This window comes from Peromyscus maniculatus, chromosome 18 (assembly GCF_049852395.1).
Source record: "Peromyscus maniculatus bairdii isolate BWxNUB_F1_BW_parent chromosome 18, HU_Pman_BW_mat_3.1, whole genome shotgun sequence".
NCBI lineage: Eukaryota > Metazoa > Chordata > Mammalia > Rodentia > Cricetidae > Peromyscus > Peromyscus maniculatus.
Genome location: NC_134869.1, coordinates 47764535 through 47788191, shown reverse-complemented (window position 1 = coordinate 47788191; position 23657 = coordinate 47764535). Strand labels below are relative to the sequence as shown.

The 23657-nt window shown below is 47.3% G+C and overlaps 1 protein-coding gene across 2 annotated transcripts in view; it reads left to right on the top strand.

Moving 5' to 3' along the window:
- The window catches only part of Ppm1h (protein phosphatase, Mg2+/Mn2+ dependent 1H), a 269105-nt gene that overhangs the window by 153550 nt on the left and 91898 nt on the right, over window positions 1-23657 (top strand). The gene's annotated exons all lie outside the window — the stretch shown is intronic.

Genomic DNA, 23657 nt, shown 5'->3' with positions numbered 1-23657 from the left:
CTACTTTTCAGCCCACACACGTACAAATCCTTCTGTCTGAACAGGACCCCCTTCGGCTCTGGGGGCCTATCTTACCAGCCTTTGGCCTCGCTCAGCATTCCTGTGCCCTCCAGGGCCTCCTCACTGGAGCTTTCCCGCCCACCTCCCTAGACAGGCAGGCCTCTTCCCTGGGTCACAGAGAAGTGCCCGGCACCCATTAGCGCTTCTAGAGTATTTGCCACAAGAAAGAAAACGAGGAGAGGATGACTTAGAAGTCCTAACTTGATGGGTAAAATTGGTGATGGGACTGGTGCTTCTATTTTGCATTCAGGGGTCACATGGATCTCATTTGAGTCAATTTTTATGGTTAAAAATTTCAAATTGCTCTGAAGGCTGAGCCCTCCATAGGCACAAAATGTTTTGACTCAAGATAGCTGTTGCCCGGTGCTTCAGACGGATTCACTTCAGATTGGCGGCTTGGCTCTGTCTAGCATCTGCAGCCGTGATCTCCACTCACTAATTTAGGGCAGAGCTAAATTTGCAGCACATGTTTCCCCTCGGCAATGTAGGACATAAGCCAGGGGACTCTGGTGTCCCCCGACAGTGCCTCTCTCTCTGCATGCTGGCCCCAGAGTAAGTGGTCTCTCTGGGTATGCACTCTCTCTCTTCCTTCTGGGTCACACCCATTTGTTCTAATTTCGCTATTTTTGTCCCTGGTAATTGTCTGAATGGAAATTCACCAGTTCAGCATCTCCAGCATTACAGAAGTAAGGCTCCTTAGCATTGGGGAATACATCCCAAGCTTCCCAGTGGATGTCTGAAACCTGGGTCCTACAGGGCCTTGTATATTCTTTTTTTTTCCCCTATACTTCATGCCTATGAGAAATGTTAGTTCATGAGTTGGGCACGGTATAAGATTAACTGAGATGAAATAATTTTAATAGTATGTTTTCCAATAAACATTATTTGAAGCTTTTGAATTGTTCGCTTCTGGAATTTTCTGTGTAATATTTTGGAGCATGCCTGACCTTGGGTATCTGAATGGCATAGAAGGTGGACAGCTGTATTGGGTTTTACAAAGGACGGGACACGGTGTGCTCACCACTAGCATGAGGCAGAAGTCAGTGCAAGCGAAAGAGAAAGCGGCATTCCGGCTGGCCTCCCCAGGAGCAAATACAATGCACCTATGATGTTCTCCAGTTGTGGGACCCCTCAAAGTTCTGACTGCTCACAACTGGGAGTGTGGCTGAGAATGGATGGTCTGCCATGAACTGGGGAGGCACAGGAGAATGCTCTGGAACCCTGAGGTAAGGCCCAGCACAGCTTCCCACCTGGCCCAAGCATTGACCTCCCCCTGTCCTGGCTTCTTCATCCCGGAAAAGAAACATCGGCACTAATGAGATTAAAAAGCCGAAGGATTTCTGTGAAGACATGTCATCTGCCTCCTCTCTGAGGTATGCACCTCTCATTAAAGTTTAATGATCTGTGATGGGCTTTGGAGTCACCGTCGCGACTTCAGCTTTCCGTATTTGACAAGTGTTCTCTCTAATTATCCACCGAGAGCAAAAGGAACGGGTGGGAAAATGCGCCGAGAGCCGGTGAGAGGTTGTAGCAATTTGTGTTACACTTTCGCCGGCTTTGTCAAGTGCCGAACAATTAGTCTTCCCTTGAAAAGCACACCCAGAGCAGGCGAAGTCAACTGCTCTTCCCCGTCACTGCTCCTGCTGATGCCTCGGCTCTTTGTAGTAGGCCCTGCCGCAGGTGGCCATGTTTCATGGAGGAGGAAGGTTGAGCCTTGAGGTTCAGAGTTACAGGTGTCAAGTGGAAGTACCCGGAGGTCCACCTGTCTCTCCCCGCCAGACCCCGTGTGGCAGGGCAACACCGTACCGTGGATGGATTTATTAAAGGGCCAGACCTCTTGCCTGGCCTGGCAGGTGGTATACACTTGAACCCAAGTAAACCTGCTCCTCGGTCCTGCCAGAGACCCAGGCAGACAAGGCTTCCGTGTGGGCCCAGTCGGTGTGGTACTCCACAGTTCCTGTCCTGATTTCACTGCTCAGCTGTGTGCCAAAGACTTTGGGTCATCGTTGTAGAGAGTCAGTAAAATGCTGGAGTGCTTTCCACCTGGTGCTAAAATGAGGAACATCCACAGATGGTAGTGGCCTGTGGAGGAGGTGGCTCTCTTCCCCCCTTTACATGGCATTAAGCATGCCTTCTCACCAGTGTGTCTCTCCTGGCTCACAAAATGCCCACATGCACGACTCTGTCCTTTAGGGAGATTCTCCGTAGCCTATCCGGAGACAGTGAGAAGCATGAGATAGGTATATTCACCTGGTATTTTCTGGCAGCGTCCAGAGATCTCCACCCTAACTATAGAAACCAAACCAACTTTGGCACAGAGATTCAAGTATTCAGGGTAGGAATATTTTTAATTCTAATAAGCTCGCATAATTTATGTTATAGGTGTCGTATTTCTTATAGAAAATCCAAACAGGCAAAAAAAAAAAAAAAAAAGAAAGAAAATCTATAATCTCGCCCCTCCCAAATTTCTAGTAAGAATTTGAGGTGTATTTTCTAGACTCATAAACCCCTCCAAGAAACCATATTCCATATACTGTTTTAAAACTAATTTGTCCCTTCCTCTGTCAATAACGGGTTATATGGAAAGATAACCAAGCATGTCTCAGTGGCTCCCGAAGAAGGCATATAAAATTCTGTTCGCTATTCTTCCAGAATGGTGATAGTCTTAAGGCCGAAGGGCTTTGCTCTAGCCGCCTTGTGCGATGTGGGCGGCATGTTCTGTTTTTCTACAGCTACCCCGGCCCCCCTGCTGTAGGCTTCTGTCTGATAATTAGTGTGCACGGCACAGACTTTATTTTCCCTTCTGTGTTCTTTCTAGCCTTTTTTTTAAATTTTATTTTGATTTGAAGATCCTGTAACCATTGCGTTTGCACTGGAGATAAGCTCCAAGTCAGTGGGCCCTAAGCTTGAGGCTGGAAGTAAAATACGGATGCTGTCTATAGGGCATGGCTGGTCACATGGTCAGAGTTGGTGTCTACCCCTCAGAACTAGTGTAGGTCTTTCGGCCATTTCTCTCTTTTACGGAGAAAACAGTTTTTAAGAGATATCCTAAGACATGCCCACACCTTCACATTGCAGAGAGAAATGTCCTTAGCTGTCAAGTTTCCTGGCACTGTAAGACCTCTGCCCAATAATTACACACACACACACACACACACACACACACACACACACACACACACCATGCACACGCACACACATATACCACACACACACACAGAGTGTATGTGTTTTTTCCAGTGTTTAAGGATTTAAATAAAATAGAGACAGTATGGAGAATGAGGTAATTTGCAGTTGTGTAGGTGGAAAGATAAAAGTATCTGGAGCTGTGACAAAGCATATGTCCCACAGACGAGGTACAGCAAACACTGATGATGTTAACGAGCTGAGTTTGGGGTTAATTCTCCATAAATACGCACTGTAGCTCATCTTTCAAGTCCTTAGATTTGTGAAAGCAATTGAACTACACATAAACACCCGAGCCGTGTAAATACAGAACCGCCACACACACACACACACACACACAAACACACACACACACACACACACACACACACACACACACACACACACACACACACACACACGGGCAGGGACCTCCCTTTGGTGAGAGCACTGTAGGGGAAGATGAGTCACGGTCCCGTACTCGGCATCTGTGAGAGTCATGTGAACTCTGAGGCCGCCAGACCTCACGGCAAAAATAGACACCCTTCAAAGGCTTGAGAGCTGCCAAGGGTCGTTCATGTGGAGACCAAATGGAGATGCCCGCGATTCCCACGATCGAGGCCTCACAGCTACAGCAAAGGCTTTGAGTGACTCCAGCCAAACACAAGAAAGTGCGAACTTTTTCATTTGTGTTGGGAAGATGTGACTAGTGTTGTGGACAGACAGACAGACAGACAGACACACACACACACACACACACACACACACACACAGAATGGAGGCCTGAGGCTAATGTTGGATATCTTCCTCAATCACTCTCCACCATATTTTTTCCCCACATGGAAAGTTTTATCATTAAAGGGGAAGGGGAGAGAGGAGGAAGGAGAGAGAGAAAGAGGGGGGAAAAGGGAAAGCAGAGGTGTGCACTACCTTATGGCTAGACAGACAGAGAAAGCTCCATCATATTTTTTTTTTTTACACAGTGTCTCTCACTGAATCTGGAGCTCACTTGCCAATTATCCCGACTGTCTCTGCCTCCAGAGCGTTGAGATGACAGATGTGTGCTGGGGTTTCAAACTCGGGTCCTCATGCTTGCGTTTTTACCAGCTGAGCCTCCGGCCCTGTTTTGTTATGTTTTTAAAGGGTTGTTACCTTGGCGTCGTTGGGAATCGAACCCGGGGCTTTGCATGTGATAGGTAAGCACTCTACCATGGAGCTACATCCCCACGCCACATATGATAATAATTAGGATTCATCAGGATGTTAGGATTTGGGGGTTTGGTTGTTGTTATTGTTGAGCACTTCGCTCTAAGCACTACAATGTAGCCTTCTGAAGGGCAACTCTTCTTTTAGAATTGATGCTTCCTTATGGTACCCGCTTTTCAATCGCCCGGACTGAGGTTGTAAAAGTCTGCACAGAGAAGCCTCCATCTGCTCTTCTCCTTTGAGGAGGTTTATAAGTGAGCCCGGCTCTGCCAATGGGAACAGGATAATTATGTTCTATGAGCCCCTTGTTCTGTGGAGTGTTTGACTTCACTGGCTGATGTGAACTAGTCAAAATGTACATTTTTAATAAGCCCACAGAGACTGGACTGCAGAAACATGGGGCTGGAGGGATCTTGAGGGTCGTGCCTTTCCTGATTGTGTTCCGGAGTGGTGGTGTAGGAGGAAGAGCCTCCAGGGATGCAGTCATGAGGACATCCTTACAGCTTTGACCTTGCTCCTAGAGAAGCCCTGGAGGTCAGGTCTAGGATGGCATGTGTGGGCTTGATGGGCTAGCCTGTGTTTTCTCTCAGTGAATTTACATCTTCATTGATTATCAGTCTCTCTCTTCGTTCTTGTGAAACACACAGGTGTGAGTTTATTTCCATCTTACAGTTTGAGGGAAATGTGGGAATTTTAAGTAACCTGTTGTCTAGAAATTAATATTTCTTTTTGGATGTGCTAGTCCAGGGTCCAATTCCCACCCTTTCTTGTGTTCAAATGAATGTGTTCAACCATAGTGTGATCATAGAAGGATCTCCCATAGAAGCTGAGCTGGGCCTGAGTAAACCTAGCAAACGCAGGAAGGCTTTTTGGTTTGTTTGTTTTTTTTTTTATTTTATCAAAAGTTAGAATTGGTTTTATTGATAATGTCCTTCTGTCTTGTACTATCTGTACAGAAATAACTCAGATGTTCAGCCCAACTTCATCAGAGCATGAGGAGGTATGTGGATTTAGAGACCATCCCGCCGTGGCATCTCATAGCCAGACAATGCCCATAGGTTCCCGTTCTACCAAGGTCTTTCATAGGACCTCACTCTTGGAGTTTCTGTGTTCTGGCGGTTCCCCCTCCTCCCCCACCTCACTTTCCATCCGGGTCCATCACAGCATTAAGTGTTTGTAGAAGAAACTCTAGAAGAACTCTGGAAGAAATACTCCTTTCTTTCTTTTTCTTCTCTAAGCCCTTGGGGCGACTTGGCTTGGATGACATCTTTGCTGAGGTCACAGTCGCCTGGAATCCAGCTCAGTGGGATTCTGGTTTAAAAGTCCTCATGTCTCTCCTTTCTTCTCATCTCTGCAGCTCACAAAAGCAAAAGCTCCCACAGGTTCCTGTCAGCTTATTTCTTGGGAGTTTGCCCCTGGAAGGGGTCGGTTAGTTTCGTGTGTTTCTTTTATTTCATTTTGCAGTGCTAAGGATGGAAACAGACCCTTGTGCATGCTAGGCAAACACCCCACCTCTGAGCTACAGTGCAGCCGGGTGCCCAGGATTTCAACCTTTCACTGCCCACGCCTTTTCCCAGTACCATCCAGTTAGGACCCACTGAGATCCAGTTAGGACCCACTGAGATCCATTTGATACTCACTGAGATCCATTTGAGACCCACTGAGATCCAGTTGGTACTCACTGAGATACATTTGGGACCCACTGAGATCCAGTTGGGACCCACTGAGATCCAGTTGGGACCCACTGAGATCCATTTGATACTCACTGAGATCCAGTTGGTACCCATTGAGATCCAGTTAGTACCCACTGAGATCCAGTTAGGACTCATTGAGGTCCAGTTGGTACCCACTGAGATCCATTTGATACCCACTGAGATCCATTTGGTACCCACTGAGATCCAGTTGGTACTCACTCAGATCCAGTTGGTACCCACTGAGATCCATTTGGGACCCACTGAGATCCAGTTGGGACCCACTGAGATCCAGTTGGGACCCACTGAGATCCAGTCGGGACCCACTGAGATCCAGTCAGGACCCACTGAGATCCAGTCAGGACCCACTGAGATCCAATTGGGACCCACTGAGATCCAGTCAGGACCCACTGAGATCCAATTGGGACCCACTGAGATCCAGTCGGGACCCACTGAGATCCAGTCGGGACCCACTGAGATCCAGTTGGGACCCACTGAGATCCAGTCGGGACCCACTGAGATCCAGTGGGGACCCACTGAGATCGGGCTGCCCATTCTCTTCCCTGCCTTCCTTCTTCCTTACCCCTCCCAGTAAAACCCTTTACTGGCCCTGTCCACGTCAAGTGTCACCAGGTCAACTGAGCCTCGGTGGTCCCTACTGTGAACCCCTTGTTCATAGATGAGGAGTCCACCCTTCTCAGGAATTCTCCTCATATATCTGTATGAATACATATATTTCATAAAACATTCTCCAATTTTAAAAAGCCACCTCCTCGTTATGCAAGACATATTATTTGCATACGGATTTTAAAACACAATTAAGAAAGAAGACATCACACTCTTACCACAAACCATGAGAACCCATTCTCTCACCTGACATCAAAAGGCTCTCCTCATGACCCTCCCCCAGCCACCTAGCCCCTCAAGGAAAGACCCTCCTTTCTATCAGACAGACCTAAGCTGTGAGTCCCTCACTATGTGTTCTCTGTCCCATGCCTTTGTGGTTTTCCAAGTCACACCAGACACCTCTCAGAACTAAAAGAACCCTTTGCCACCACCTCCAGAAGACAGCCTTCAAACCTCCTTTACTTCCTGGGCATCCTTGCTGTGAAGCAGGATCACAGTTGTCTGATGCATGTGTCTGAAGGCTTTCATTTTATGAACACCTTCACCATCTTTAATGTTTTTTTTTTTTTTTTAGTTGCCCTGTCTCCTGTTCTTTATTGCCAACCAAAGATCCTGAACAACACACTTAGTTTCTAAAGTTCAAGTCAACCAGTGCCCGTAGCTTTCGCGCGGGGTAAGAGGAAAGCACTGAGGATTGGGAGCTACAGGACTTGGTGTCTCCAAGGCCCACACGCCACAGTGGCTGCAGTTCTTCTGACAGCACACAAGCCTGTGTTTAAGGATCTACGCTGTCGTTTCCCCAGACGGGCGTCCAGTCCGCCCTTCCTAGCCTGTGTACTCTGCTGTCATCTGTAGTGAAAACTGGACGTGGCTAACCTGCCGGTCAACTCTGAATACACTTCTTCCCTGTCTGTCCCTTGTATCCCTCACAGCACAGGGACAGCCCCCTCAAGTTGAGGGGTTTTGGAGCCCCCGAAGGTCATCTGTAGAAGTCGGGGGATTTGATCCTTTTAGTTGGGGCATAGTCTGTCTCTGTAATGTTTGCATCTGTCTTGGGCTTTAGTTTTGCTGCCAGCCATTTGCTTCCCCCCCCCCACCCCCGCCATCCTGACAGAAAAAATAGAAAATAAAACGGTCCTCTCTCGTCATCCATCAACAACACACCTCTGCACTCTAGTATCCAATTAATCTCTTCTCCAATCGCTTCAATTTTTCAGATGAGACTAAAGAAGGTCGCTTGTGTGGTCTCTGCCGTGTCTGTAAGGACACATCTATTCTTGGCTTTACCTTGTGAACGTTTATGTTCTGTCGGTGTTCCTGTATCCTTGGCCCGTTTCTCGTTAGAGGTAATGGGGTCTTCAGACAACCCCACACTAGTGTTCTGAGTGATTGCACGTGGGGAAAATATATTGCCTAGAACATATTTCTTCACTTGTAAATGTCAAAGAGGCTCCTGTGTGTGAAGCCTTCTCACTAGGACGGCATTAGGGCAGCAACATTCTGCGGAGATGAGGAGAAACTCAGCCTGGCTTCTGGAAGGTCAAGGAAGGAATAAAGAGCTGTGACATTGAGACGTGGAAAAATCTTAATTTTCAAATGTATTCTGGGTCCGGTCTGTATTTCCCTGTGAAGCTGAACAGGGAAATACACGGATGGGGTAAGGCGGAGGAGCACAAGTTACAGGTGATAAATTTAGTCCTTAAATCCCAGTGCTGGGACCCATCAGGTTTTGTTGTTGTTGTTGTTTTGTTTTGTTTTGTTTTGTTTTTTGTTTTGTTTTGTTTTTGTTTTTGTCTAAATTGAAATCAGATCCAGGGTATAGGACTGGGATTGTCCATTTTCCTCTTTTCTCCTCATCCTGGTGACGGAGAATTGTCCCAGAGAAATGGTGCTCGGACACACACACACACACACACACACACACACACACACACACACGAGATGTGACCGGACAAGAAATCGCAAGCTCCACATCAGCACTGGTGGCATCAGGTAGCAGGTGCATGGATGCCTACACCCTCCAACCTGACAGATCCTAAGAGAATAGTCCAAATGAAGGAAGCCAGAGAGGAGAGAGGCAGGGCAGCCTGGCTTCTCTCAGGCAGCGTCATCTCCAGTCTCAGCCCCCATTTTTTCTACTTCTACATCTCGGAAAAGACAATTCAATCAGAGAGCAGCCTGGTAGAGCCTTTTCCCAAAGGAGAACAACTTTGATTTATTTATTTATTTTATTTTTTTATTTTTTATTTTTTTTATCCCATGAGGCTTCATGAGTAGGAAATCAGGTTCCAGAGAGTGAAATCTACTGTGTTAGCTATGGCTCTCAACCAAGTGTGTGGATCCCTGACTCTGACCCACACGTCAGAAGGTGAAGAGATGTTAGAGTCCTGCCCAGCTCTGTGTGGCGATCATCATATACTACCTGATCTTGCGATAATGATACCTGTTACTATGCTAAATGCTCGGGAGGAGAAACACTGACTTATTCTGCAAAGAGGAGTTTGCCAGTAGATGAGAAAGAAGGTGGGTGAGCAATAGAGCGCCACCGTTCTGTCCTTCCATGGTCTCTCATACTTTTCTTCTGGGCTATGTTTTCTCCTTTTTCCTACCTGCATTTCCTGGAGCATGTTTCTCAAGCCCATAATTTATTGTTGTTGTTGTTGTTGTTGTTTTATTTTTTGGTTTTGTTTGTTTCTTTTTGAGACAGAGTCTGTCCGTGTAACCCTGGCTGTCCTGGAACTCACTATGTCAACCATCCTGGTTTCACACTCACTGAGATCCATCTGCCTCTGCCTCCCGAGTGCTGGGATTGAAGGTGTGCACCACCAACCCCATCTGGTCAAGTCCATAGTTTTATCCACCACGTAGACTCGAATATCCCCAAACCTTTTATCTAGCCTTGACCTCATTCCTGGGCACCAGCTCCGTCTTTCCACCTGTGCATCCGCTAGCCCTTCCTTCCACCTGGCTTCAGCCTCGTGCCCTGGGTAACCCATGCCCAGGATGCACTGCTCCCCCTCCAGCCTGGCCAGCCCCCCCCTCCCTGCCCCTGTGGTGCGTGGCATCATCTCCCAGCTGAGAAGTAACACGTCCTGGGGCCTTTTCTTCTCCGCTCCCCACGCTGAAAAAGGAAGTTACATATGTTATCTCTTAGGGACTTTGGTTTTCCAGGCGCACTCTGGTCTCCTTTCTCATTCGGTATCTTCAAGAACCTTGGGTAAATTATGGGTTGGGGGGATGGTAGCAGGGGAAAGGGGTTGGCACGGGAACCTTTTATATCTGTTGGGTAAAATAAAATTTAAAATTGCAGCTATGCTTGGAAAACCACTGAAGACACTGATGCTATTATGAATGTTGATGTGGATTTTTTAAAGCTATTGATTAAGGAAAGCAAGGATGTCCCCTTCTCCCCTCTAGATCACCCGTCTTCGAGCTTGCGAGGTGACCTCAAACACATGAATGGAAATAACAGTAGAGCTCATCATTTTGTATCATCATTAGCGTGCTAAGGACTACCACTAAATGGGGTCTGTTCTTTCTTCCATAAGTTCTTTAAGAGCCCAGCCATGGACAGTTACCATTGTATGCAAATCAATACAATTCTAAATCGTTGCTGGTTCTGTTTGACTTTTACAGACGAGTGTCTTTCCATGATTTGTTCATCATTGCTGAAAAGCAATATTGGAAGTTTTTTTGTTTTTACTGTATCTACTCATTCAGTTCAAAGAGAGAGGTGTTGTGCTTTTTCAAGTGGGGGCGGAGAGGGGGTGGCTGGAGAAGTTGAGTCTCCCAGTGTCTAATCTACTTTCCCAGCATAGTTCATAGTTCGGCGTCATCTTTAGGCTGTAGTCCTTGATGGCTTTCAACTCCACCCCAGCCAGCCCCCAAGTCCAGCTGAACGGGTCACGTCAGTGGATGAGAGTCTTGGGGCTCCGCGAAGTCTGGGGTGACAGTCAGTAAGCAGAACCAGAGGAGGGCCCCGCAGGTCTGGCTGGAAGCAGTGGCTGGTCTCTGTGGCCTGGCTGTGGGCAACAGTTGCCCTGCCAGGTAGAGCACGTACTTTGTCTTCAGTGGGGGCTTTCCCGTGGTAGAGAACGACCCGTTTGCTATCAGCTACAGGATTTTTAGGCTAGACCTAATTATTTACCCATCCGGCTTTGCCTCCAAGTGGCCAGTGCAGTTCCTGATTTATGGTATCATACAGAAATAGCAGTGAAAGACATGCCCCCGTCCCCCCTGGCCCTTAGATTCTTGTCAAATGAATATAGATAGAGTTCCTTCTGTCCTTCTGAAGAATTACAGGACAGCCGTGGCTTCTGTCAGAAGGGTAAAGCAAAGACCAAGAAGCTCGCCTCCCATTTCCCACCACCCAGTTTTACTGGAGGAATTTAAATACTGTTTCCTCTTGTTTGTCTCCCTCTGAGCATGAAGAACTAACTGGTCACCCACAGTTCTCCGTGAACAAAACCATCTCAAACGTGTGACCGAGGATGCCAGCCCATCACTCTGTCCTTACCTCGGGCGAAATTGGCACGATCGCTCTAACGGCCCTGGGAACATCTATTTTCCACCCTTGAGTTGGTTTGATTTCCCTTCTTGGGGCTCTGCCCAGTGGCTTCCTTTACATTGCCTTTTAAAGAGGCCAGAAACGGCCAAATCTAAGAATGGTGTGACTAAGGCGGAGTGTCATTAATGATCCGGCTTCAGACGCTGCATGTCACACCTGCCTCGGCACATTCACAGTGAGCCGTTTGTAACCATAGGTTGAGAGGGTGATGAGGAGAGAGGAAGAAAGGGAGAGAGAGAAAGATGTGACCACCTGCTATGAGAAGAGAAAAATATACTTACTTTGCAATTGGGAAAGTGGTTGGGCACCTTTGTGCCAGGAACTGAGCAGTGCTGTGGATTTGAGGCATTGACCCTGCACTTGAGAAAAGAAGTCTGTACCCTTTGACACAAATGGGAAATAAAACATGAAGTGTTCGGTGTGTAACACCAAAATCTAAGCATATAGGCATGACTTTTCCAGTATGGTGGCTTTAAGACAGCACGGAGTGAGAACCTACTATGATTTTTTTTTTTCAGAAGTAAATTTAATTTGAACTCTGTAATCCTCTATGAGAAAACCTTCCAGTCGGGAATATAACAATGGCACAGCCCCTTTTGGAAAATTGATTGGTGATTCTTCAAAAGGTTACATTTAAACTCAACAGATAGCTCTTAAGCATATAGCCATGAGAACTGGCAAGATAGTTATAAAGAAACTCCAGTATGCATATTCATAGCCCCACCATTCACAGAAGCAAAAAGAAAGGGAGGAATCAAGGGAAGGACCCAAATGTCCATCAAGCACTAAACGGGTAAGCAAAATATGGCATAGTCTAATGACGGCAATTCATTCAGCCATGAGATGGAATAAAGCTGGGATGCATGCTACAATACGGACACACCTTGAAAACATACATACATACACCAACGTACGGTTGGTGAATGGAACTGTTAATTAAAAAAACCACGTATTTGGGGCTGGAGAGATGGCTCAGAGGTTAAGAGCGCTAGCTGCTCTTCCAGAGGTCCTGAGTTCAGTTCCCAGCAGCCACATGGTGGCTCACAACCATCTATAGTAGGATTGGGTACCCTCTTCTGGCCTGCAGGTGTACATGCAGAGTGCTCATACATACAACATAATTTTTTTTAAAAAAGCACATAGTATACGAGTCCATTTATATCCTATGTCCTGAATACAACACTCTCTAGAGACAGAAAGTAGATGTGATTGGCAGAGCGAGGGGACATGAAGAATGATTTCTTTTTTCATTTATTTATTTATTTATTTATTTATTTATTTATTTATTTATTTATTTATTTATTTATTTATTTTTGGCTTTTCGAGAGAGGGTTTCTCTGTGTAGCTTTGGTGCCTGTCCTGGATCTCTCTCTGTAGACCAGGCTGGCCTCCAACTCACAGAGATCCGCCTGCCTCTGCCTCCCAAGTGCTGGGATTAAAGGTGTACGCCGCCGCCGCCACCACCAGGCTACAAGAGTGATTTCTAATTCCTGCAAAGAATGATGTCTTGGAGTTGGAACATTTCTGAGGTGATAGAAATGTCCTAGAAATTAAAAAAAAAAATGGTGGTAGTCATTGGTAGTCATTTGATCCTGTAAATACACAAAAGTCTACTGAAATATACATTTCACCCAGTGGAGTCTGTGGATTCAAACATAACAAGCTACTCCGAAGTTAATATACAGATGGAACCTTTGACTTTTTCTAATATTAAGCACCATGAAAACTTGAAGGCCTTGAGGCTTTTTGCCCGGTCTGGAAAATTTTGTGCTAGGGCCTTGGATTTACATGTTGCTGCTATAGCACAAATGTTTGTACAAAGGAGCTGAATGGTGACATTGAGAAATTATTCTGGGTGGTATGGACACAGTCTGGGTGGTTTGTGGGAAGAAAAAAAAAAAGCAAGGAACATGGGCTTAGTTATTCCACTATGACTGGCCATTTATTTTTGCTGCTGAGAAAAGGTTCCTCCTGTCCATTTCTTAGGGGCATGTTTGCTGAGGAACTTGTGTGTTTGAGGCTTTTTTTTTTTTTTTAAATAAATAAGTCATCGTGTTTGCACACGTCTTTAGTCGCCATTCTGGAAACGGAATGACTAGGAATACACCCAAACCAGTTCTCAGCTCCTGGGATGATTTTTTTTTTTTCTTCAGCTATTTTTGGCACCTCCAATTAGCGTGTGCAGCCTGGCTGTCCTCTGGCAGGGGCAGCCCCGGCTGGGTCTGTCAGCCACTCTGCTTTTTCTCCCAGCCACAAACCTCTCCTGCTTCCAAAGAGACAGTCATCCACTTCTGCCACACCGATGCAAGGTCTGGCGCTTCTGGGCAGAGTGGATGCCTCCCCCTCGTCCCTTGGAATTGATCTACACTGTCAAAAAGGGTTTTCCAAATGGTTTCTCTTTGTCACCTTGTCCTGGCTTTTCTCCCCCCATTCTGGAAACGTGCGGTTTAATGTTGCGTTTCAAATCACTTTCAGCTGAGAAGTGTGTAATGGAATCAGGGCATCCCATGAATACCCTTAACAGAGTCAGAGATGCCTTTCGTGCGTGGTTCTGCCCTCCAAGGGGACCAGTGACAGTGGTGAGATTATATCTGGGCCCTGCTCGGTAATGGGTTCCTTGTCCTTTTTCATTTAAGGGAGGCACGCAGGGTGGCTTCTGGATTTACTCTTATTAGAATCTAAATTGTGGTGATTGCCACCTCCTGAGAAGTGTCATCTTAGGCACTCCTAGGCATCCTGGTGTCCGGCTTCCTTCCCAGAAAGCTGCAGTTTAGAACGGAGAGGCACCTGAGAGCCCCCAAGCCCCGCCCCTTCCTTTCAAGACAAGGCTACCTAGGCTCCCAGTTAGACACTTAAGTGAACAAGATAAAGACATTCTGCTCTCCAGGCCAAGGCTGTTCCCATTCCAGCACACAGCCTCGTCACCACCTGTCACGCACACATACCTGAGTTCTCCCCCAAACCCTGAGTTCGTTACGGTGGAAGAGGACTTGACCGTTTGTCTCTAGCCCGTCACTTGATGGTTTGGTATCGAAATGCATTGTAACTTTCTAGGTGAACTGTCAGAATTTACAACCCAGCCAAGCTTCATGGTGCAGGCCTGTAATGCCAGCTACCCAGGAGGCCAAGGCAGAAGGATTGCAAAGACAACGACAGTTTGAGTTACAGAGTAAGTTCAAGGCCAGCCTGGGCAACTTAGCAGGACCCTATTTCAAAACACATAAGAAAATTAAAATGGGCTCGAGTGTGGCTTCGTAGTCAAAGCTCCTGCCTAACATCTGTGAGGTCCTGGGTTCAGTCCCCAGTGCCACAACTACCACAGCAAAAAGATACAGGTGGGGTAGGAAGACTGGATATCGTAGAACCTTTCTCCAGCACAGCTACACTGATACACATTTAAGTACACATGTGGTTGGGTTCCAGATAGAGGGCGGGGGGCACTGCTTAATGATTAGCCATGGCAGTGAAATGCTGTCCCACCAGGATTCCCTCAGACCACAGCTTTCTGGCATGTGGCTTTGCTGTCTATCCACCCTCGTGGTCAGAGAGAAGGAACCCAGATGTGACGAACCAAAGCAGTTTGGTTTGGATTCAGATATGAGCTGATCCTTGTCCTGTGTCTTGCTTGGTGGGCTCTAATGCCTCTTCCTCTGTGGAAACTGGACTCTTAGACACCATTACCTGTTTCTCGGACCCAACAACCCGGCCATTTTGGACTCCTTTCCCATCCCTGCTCTGTAGAGAAACAACTTCTAAGTTGGACAGACACACACACACACACACACACACACACACACACACACACACACACACACACTTAGACAAAGCCTTGTCTTGAAGCTGACAAGAAGCGTACTTTTTAAGTGTTCCACGTCACACTTATTTGTGGAATCATTTGATTGTAAGCTGAGGGCCCGGACAATATATGACTTGAACTTGAGGGTCCAGGAGGTGACCATTTCTGGAACATGCTCTGCAAACAGGCACAGCAGCAGCTCCTGGCCTCCTTCAGGCTTCAGAAAGCCCTTCAAAGGACTCCGGGATCTGCACCTCTCAACTTTCCCAGCCTCCTCTTTCTGTGAACTCTTAACGTGCTAGGACTTCTTTTAATCTGCAGCTTTTACTCTTGCCGTCATTTATTAGGAGGTCGGCAACCGACCAGCGCAACTTGTCAGTGGAGGTTAGATTGAACCTGATGGCGCTCTGGGAGGCAGAGGGCTGCTATGCTTTTGGTGACACACACCTAACATAGAGTCACCCCTCAATACCACTGGATGGGTCCTGGGTCACCACACACACACACACACACACACACACACACACACACACACACACAAGACATCCAAATCTGAGCGTGTTCACGTCCCTTATGTGTAATCTTGTGCACCTCCTCTGTGTACACTATTTAAATCCCTAAGTAGGGATTTAAATCCCTACACTATATAATATCTAAATGGTATATAAACAGTTGCTGTGCTATATTGTTTAGGGAATAATGGCAAGAAGAAAGTCTATATGCAGGATAGACATAGTCCCCCCCCCCCCCACACACACACACCCTGAAATATTTTTCGTCCACAGTTGACTGAATCTGTGAATATAGAGCTTAGGGATACAATACAGGAGGCCAACTGTGTGCGTTGAGTTTTGCTAGCTCTGGAACAAGGGAAATCGCTTCTCAGAACCGAGAGTGTAAATTGCTGTTTGTGATCTCCCAGCAAGAATATCTCCCACTGCCTCCCCTCTCGGCCCTTAGTCAGAGAGGTACCTCACAGACGGGGGTGTGGGGGGGGGCGCGTAGGGGGTAACAGGAAGTGAGTAGGAAGGTGGGTTCCTTTTGTTTTGCTTGATTAGCACTATCAAGGAAACTTCTCTGTGGCCACCGGGTAAGTCACACATGGACATGTGCTCCAGTGCCCTTAGATTCCCCCAGAGAGGAGTTTGAATCAGAACAGGACAGACCCCCCCAGGCTGCGAGGCTACGACTAGAGGACCCCCTTAGCTGAGACTGAGAGCCAGCCGGAAGCAGATCATCACCAGTTAGTCTTTCAAACACTTTTTTTGTACTGTTCATTTATTTATTTTAGCACAAGTTTCCAATTCTGAACACACTCTTGGGGACGTCTCCTAAAAAACAGTGATAGAGTACAGCCATTTCCAGGGTTGACCAGTTCATATTTTTAATGGCAAAATTTGGCTTCTAGCATCTCAATGAAGGGCGCTTGACAAATACTTTCTCATTTGAGCCTAAAATGCCTGGTGATTCGAGGTGGGCAGTTGGGCCACTGGACGGAACCTGGGAACTGACGCTTGTGGCACCCAGGTCCTGGAGCCTGATGGTTTTGAAAGAGGAGTAGCTATGAAGATGGACTTCAGTAGACTTCAGTAATACACCATCAAATCTGCGCAGAGACCTCCCTCCCTGACCTTACTAAAGGAACATGTCCCCTGTGACAGTCTAATATAGAAAGGACAATTAGCCATCTAGCCCGTATCCATACCTTTCTCCCGGCTCACTCAGATGGAACCATGTACTGTCAGGCTGCCAGAGGTCACTGTAATCAAGACTTTATTCAGTAAATAAAGTCCTGCCAGGTGAGAGGGAGGAACAGTCTTCCAGTGGGGGATGCCCAGCCCGGCACCAGGGGCGGGTCTGGGATACACAGAGTGCTGACCACTGGCCGCATGCGTCCTCAGAGGCCCAGGAATCTCAGAACTAAAGGCTCCTGCCACTTGGTCGAGCAGGGGCTTAGACTGAAAGGTGGAAGCCAGAAGAATTTGGGAGTAACAAAGTACTGAATTGGTACAGAGAAGTATCTCAGCGCCACTAAGCTCAGAGTATGGGGACTCGGGAGCAGGCCCTTGACCAGTGCTCAGAGACCACCATGCAGCTACTCGGACACCAAGGCTGGGCACAAAGAACCTTCCAGGCCAAGCCTCCATGGTTGCCTGTGGCTGGTCCTGCAAGGTCACACCTGAGGCTTTAGCTGGAATCAGACTCTCTCTCTCTACAGGTGGAGAGATGTGTACTTAGTTCCCGCTGTCACAAGACACAAGTCTACACACAGTACTCAGCAACTGGCTTTTCTGGCTTACTTTGTCAGAGTTGCCTCTGGGTCACAAAATATATACTTCATTCTTAAAAAAAAAAAAAGATTGTGTCCAAGCCAATCCATTCACCAGTTCCTCTCAGGACGTTCAGGCTGTGTCCAGTCTTGGCCACAAGAAGTAACATCAATGCTTGAAGTCTTCTCTGTGTATCCTGTGCACAGTCTTTGGATTTTTTTTTTTTTTTTTTTTTTGGCTGTATTCCCCAAAGTGAGCTGGCTGAACCACTGAACGTGTAACTGTTAACTTTAATAGTTCTTCGATGTGTAATCATTTCCATTAATTATGAGGATGACTGTTCTCACCCCTTTGAGAATGACTAGAGAATACTGATTTCTACGTGTGCTCCAGCGTGACTTGGACTTTAATAGGCGTTTTCCCAGCCTCTTGAGAACTCACTGTCTTTTGAGGTGTTTACCCAATGTTCGAAATTTCTATTCTGTGTGTCTCCCGACCCACTTTCATTGGGGCTTATTTTGTCTTGCTTTTCTTTCCTTTTCCTGGCTTATCAAGTATCTTCTGGGGGTTCTGTCAGTCCCACTCTGAGGACAGACACCACAGTCACACAGACGTGAGCTGTCACAGCACGGAGTATGAGCTCCCTATGAGAAATCGTAAAATCAAATGACTGTTTGAAATGAATGTCCCAGATCCCTTCCTTGTTCCCCTTGGACTAGCTAAAGATTTTTCACTCACAAACGTACTCAAAGGTGGGTGTTTTTCGTTCTAAACTATTTCCTTGGAAGATTGAAGACATGGGACTTTCTAGAACCTGTTCTCTAAACTTGAAATGCCCTGTGGAGTAAGTCACCTATACCCTTTCCTGTGGCTAGTGTTTGGGAGGGAAGGGTATCTTAAAAAAAAAAACTGTCCAGTTGACTCTTAAGAACTTCATATCAAACCTGGTCATTCAGCATGCTGTAAATAACATCCCCATCTACACGGCAGTGAAAACAGATTTCAGCGTCTGTGAATAAAAGGCTGGCCTTAACTTCGGGGAACATGTTTAAGGACCCTTCCCTCCATAGAGGGAATAGAAATCTCTAAAAATTTCTCACTTATTTCCACCAAATGGAATAGAGAAATGGAATATCACCTAAAACGTGACCGGAGCCATAGCCACGGGTCCAGAGCCGAGGCTCCGGAGGGGACATAAGAGTCCCAGTTCTCCGTGGCCCCCCTCACCACCTCAGCTCTTGTTCTGTTTTGATTTTTCCTTAAGGAAAGCATCCTGTAAAACAATGAAGAAGATAGAAAAAAATGCAGGGCCTGCGACGAGAGAACGTCGCTTTAATCCAGGCGTCCTCCGCTATATCAGTGGCTGAAGCTGAGAATTGCAGGTCTTCCCACCCACTCTGTCCCTTTTGAAACACCCTTCCTCGGGCTGACCTAAGCCACTGGGGACCAGAACTCTGGCATATTAATCCCCAGATCAGAGGGATGAGAGGGAGAGAGAGGGAGAGAGAGAGAGAGAGAGAGAGAGAGAGAGAGATATCAAAGGGAAGCCATGCAGCATGTAGGAAGAGGTACCACAACGTGGGAACTGGATGGTTGGCAGCCAAACACTTTATCTATGGGTGACTTGTAAAGGAAGATTGTGGTAGTTCAAGCAGAAGTGAGGAAGTTTTTTTTTGTTTGTTTGTTTTTTGTTTTTGTTTTTGTTTTTGTTTTTTTGTGTGTGTACACATAGTGGAATTTGGATGTGATTGCCTACTCAGGTTGCACTGAGGTGAATGCAGATACCCGTGAGGAGTTTGGAATTTGCAAATGTCTACGCAGGGAATAGGGGCTGGCCTTGCTACTTTCTGTCCCGTGAGAAGATAGCTCTGCCCCACCCCCAACCCCTGCCCTTCAGGTCACTTTTCAGTGATGGTGTCCTTGTAGGCCTGTCATCTTCTTGTAAAAACCACTGAGAAGATGTATAGATTTTATACATTTTTATTATATTTTTATCTATTTGGTGTGCGTGCGTCGGGTGTATGTGTGTGTGTGTGTGTGTGTGTGTGTGTGTGTGTGTGTGTGAATGTGCACGCATGTGTGCACACCTGGGCAGAGCATGCCAGAGCACACAGGAAGAGGTTAAAGGACAGCTTTCTCCAGTCAGCCCCCGGGGAATCGAGTTTGGATCATCAGGGTTGGAAGCAAGGCTCGTGTTTACCGGCTGGGGCCGTCACAGCTCAGGCTCTACTCCACTAGTAATGTTCTTCCGAAGAAAAAGGTTGATTAGAACTCTGTGTCTGGATACATCCACCCAAGTCCACATCGATGTCTGCTTATGTAGTTGCTCATCCCTTAGCAGACAGCTGTGCCCGTCATCTGGCACGTGCCAGGCCCTGGGCGCTAGAGACTCGGGGAACGTGACCGAGCTCTGCCTGGAAAATGTCCTCAGTGTAGTTAGAGACATCGCTGAAACCAACAACTGCATTAGGGACCAGTGAGGGCTGTGGTACAGCTGGGCGTGGGACCTTGTCGGAGGGGGGTGGGGGTCACAGAAGGGCCACCGGAGGTAGCCCAGGAGGACAGTGGGAGACACTCCCAGTCGACTTAGAGAGGAGTAGGTGGGCCATGGGGAGCTAGGGGAGGAACAAAGAGACTGAGGGAAAAGCTAGAAATAGAGGCAGGAACCAGATGGTGGGAGGAAGTGGAAATGCCAGGAGAGGGGAGGGTGGGACGTGACGACAGGGAGGCTCTGAAGCCGCCTCGTGAGCCAGGTGTGGTGACGTGTGCCTGCGGCCCCAGTGCTCAAGAGACCCAGGCAAGAAGATCGGAAGTTGGAAGTTTATGATCTGGCTGGGTGACACAGCAAGACCTTACACACACACACACACACACACACACACACACACACACACACACGCACGCATGCACGCGCACACACGCACGCACGCACGTACGTGCACGCATGCCCACTTCTATCTGCAGCATGTCCCACCTTATCCTTGTGGAATCCAAAAAAATTAATATCAAAAAAGCGAAATCGAATAATGGTAGCAAAGTCCGGGAAGGGAAGATGGGGGAGGTGGAGGATGATGGGTCAAATCAGACAGGAGTCTGCTCTGATGTTCCGTGATACACACAGCAGGATGCGTATGCTTCAGGACGTTGCACATCCAAAATCACTAGTAGAAATGCGTGTGAGTAGGCCTGGCATGGTGGGGCACACCCTTTAATTCCAGCACTGGGGAGGCAAAGGCAAGTGGACCTCTGTGAGTTCCTGTGAGCCCAGTCTACATACTGAGTTCCAGGATAGTCAGGACTGCATAGAGAGACCCTGTCTCAAATAAATTAAAAAATAAAAAAAGAGAGAGAGCCATATGATTGTGAGTGTTTCCATCAGAAAGAAAAGGATAGGTGTTAGAGCTAGTAGATCTTCAATTAACCTGTAATCTCTACCCATTATTTATAGATATGGACTATCATATCCCATAAATGTACATATTTAATTAAAAAAAAAAGCCCACTTGTACCCATGGGTAAGAAATTGGTGTCTTAGGGTTTCAGTTGCTGTGAGGAGACACCGTGACCAAAGCAACTTTTGTAAAGGAAAACATTGATCTGAGTGGCTTACAGCTTCAGAGGTTCAATCTGTTGTCATCATGGTGGGAAACATGGTAGTGTGAGGGCAGACATGGTGGTGGAGAAGGAGCTAAAAGTCCTACATCTTGATCCGTAGGCAACAGGAAGTGAAGTGTCACACTGAGCGTAACTGGAACATAGGAGACCTCAAAGCCCACCCCCACAGTGACACACTTCCTCCAACAAGACCACACCTACTCCAACAAGGCCACACCTCCTAATAGTGCCACTCCCTTTGGCAGGGGACATTTTCCTTCAAACCACCACAGTTGGTAGCAGGAAACCCAGGAAGAGCTCTGAGTCATATACAGGGTCTGATGGAAACCCAGGCCTGGACAGAGGGGTAGAAATCAAAGAGAGAAGGACTCACGTGCAACCGAGAGGAGAGGTCTGCAGGAAGGACACCTTCCTGGACCTGTGGAGTAAGGGGGTCAGAACTGGGAAGTCTGGGTTCTACACTAGGTGAGAAGTAGGGCCGATCCCTGTGGCAGAGGACTCTGGAGGACAGATTTTGGGAGGGGGGTGAGAGAGGGTGACGCAGGTCATCAGTTTGGAACATTACCAAGGGTGCCGTCCCGTGAAGAATCCAAATGGATGTAGCTGTTAACTGCTTCAAGATTGAAACACAACAGACATGTGTTGGCCACAAAGACAACCTGCAGCCTCAGGATACATGGATATTAATGCCATGTAATCATTCAGCAAACATCAAGGGTACACTGTCAGGACCATCTTGACAGGCATGTAAACTTGGGTGTCTTTGTTAGGGCTACATTGCTGTGAAGGGACACCGTGACCACGGCAACTCTCATAAAGGAAAATATTTAATTTGCGGTGGCTTACAGTTTCAGGAGTTCAGTGAGTTAGAACCTCACTATCAGAAGGACCCCACTTTTGTTTTAAGGCCCTCATCTTGCCATCTTGAAGTGTTCGATTGTGTGTGCGCGCGCACGTGTACATGTGTGCATGCATGCATGTTTGTGTGTATATATGCACATGTGTTCGTGTAGAGACCAGAAGTCAATGCCTGGTGCCATCCTCAACTGCCTTCCATCTTTTCTGTTCCTTTATTTTTATCTCATGTATAGGGGTGTTCTACCTGTACCTATGTCTGTATAGCGCACATTTGAAGTGCCTAAGAAGGCCGAAAAGAGGGAGACTGACCTCTGGAACTGGAGCTGCAGACCTTTGAGAACCTCCATGTGGGTGCTAGGACTCAAACCTGAGTCTCCTGGAAGAGCAGCCAGTGCTCTTAACCACTGAGCCATCTCTCCAGCCCCTCCATCTTCATTTTTGAGACAGGGTCTCTCACTGAACCTGGAGCTCACCAGTCTGACTGACCAGTCAGGCGCCTCGGCTCTGCCTTGTCCCCACCTCCCCAGCTCCGAGATGACAGATTCATACTGCAGTGTGGGCTGCTTTACACAGATCCTGAGGACCAAACTCGGATCCTCCCACTTTCGTGGCAAGCGCTTTGCTAAAATCGAGCCATTTGCCCAGCCCCGAGTTTCCAGTTTTTAAACAAGGGGTCCTGTGATCCTATTTCCCGCTGGACTCTGAAGTTATCAAACCAGCTCTGCCTACAATTGCCTGATGTGGTGTGCCGTCCCGGAATTAGAACCTTGGTGACGCCAGGCGGTGGTGGCACAAGCCTTTAATCCCAGCACTTGGGAGGCAGAGCCAGGTGGATCTCTGTGAGTTCGAGGCCAGCCTGGGCTACAGAGTGAGTTCCAGGAAAGGCGCCAAGCTACACAGAGAAACCCTGTCTCGAAAAACCAAAAAAAAAAAAAAAAAAAAAATAGAACCTTGGTGACGTCAGGCATGATTGTTATAGGAACTTACAGGCTGGCATAGTGACCCAGCCTTAGGGCGAAGAGCAAGGAAAGGAGATTGCCTGTGGGGTAAGAGCTGTCCCTAGAGTCGGAGGAGAGATGTAAGGAAGAATCTAGAAAGAGGAGGTCCTAAGAGCCAAGGTTGGAATCAGATGCTACCAGTGGCTTCCGAACAATGGCCTGTCCCGTAGAGATCTTACAGACCGGTGGGTCTCAGCCTTCCTAAATGCTGCAACCCTTTAATTCAGTCCCTCATGTTGTGGTGACCCCCCAACCATAAAAATTATTTCGTTGCTACTTCATAGCCATAATTTCGCTGCTGTTAGGAATCATAATGCAAATATGGGATATGCAGGATATCTGATATATGACCCCTGTGAAAGGGTCATTTGACACACACCCCCAAGCAGGGGGGGGGGGTGGAGTTGGGGTGTGTGCTCTCTAGTTCTTGAGTGGACAGTAGCTCTTGGGCGGATTTTTTTTTGGAATATGTGAATTTTATGAGCCTTAAGATGGTAAAAGCAGCTTTTTCTAGACCCCAGGTTATAAACCTAGAAACTCTAGGCCAGAAGTGTCCAGCTCCTAACGTGCTTGTGAACCCTCTTGGGAATCTAATAACTATGACGGTTCTGACAAGAAGCCTGGATGAGCCGGGCGGTGGTGGGGCACGCCTTTAATCCCAGCACTCAGGAGGCAGAGCCAGGCAGATCTCTGTGAGTTCGAGGCCAGCCTGGGTTACAGAGTGAGATCCAGGAAAGGTGCAAAGCTGCACAGAGAAACCCTGTCTCGAAAAACCAAAAAAAAAAAAAAAAAAAAAAAAACAAA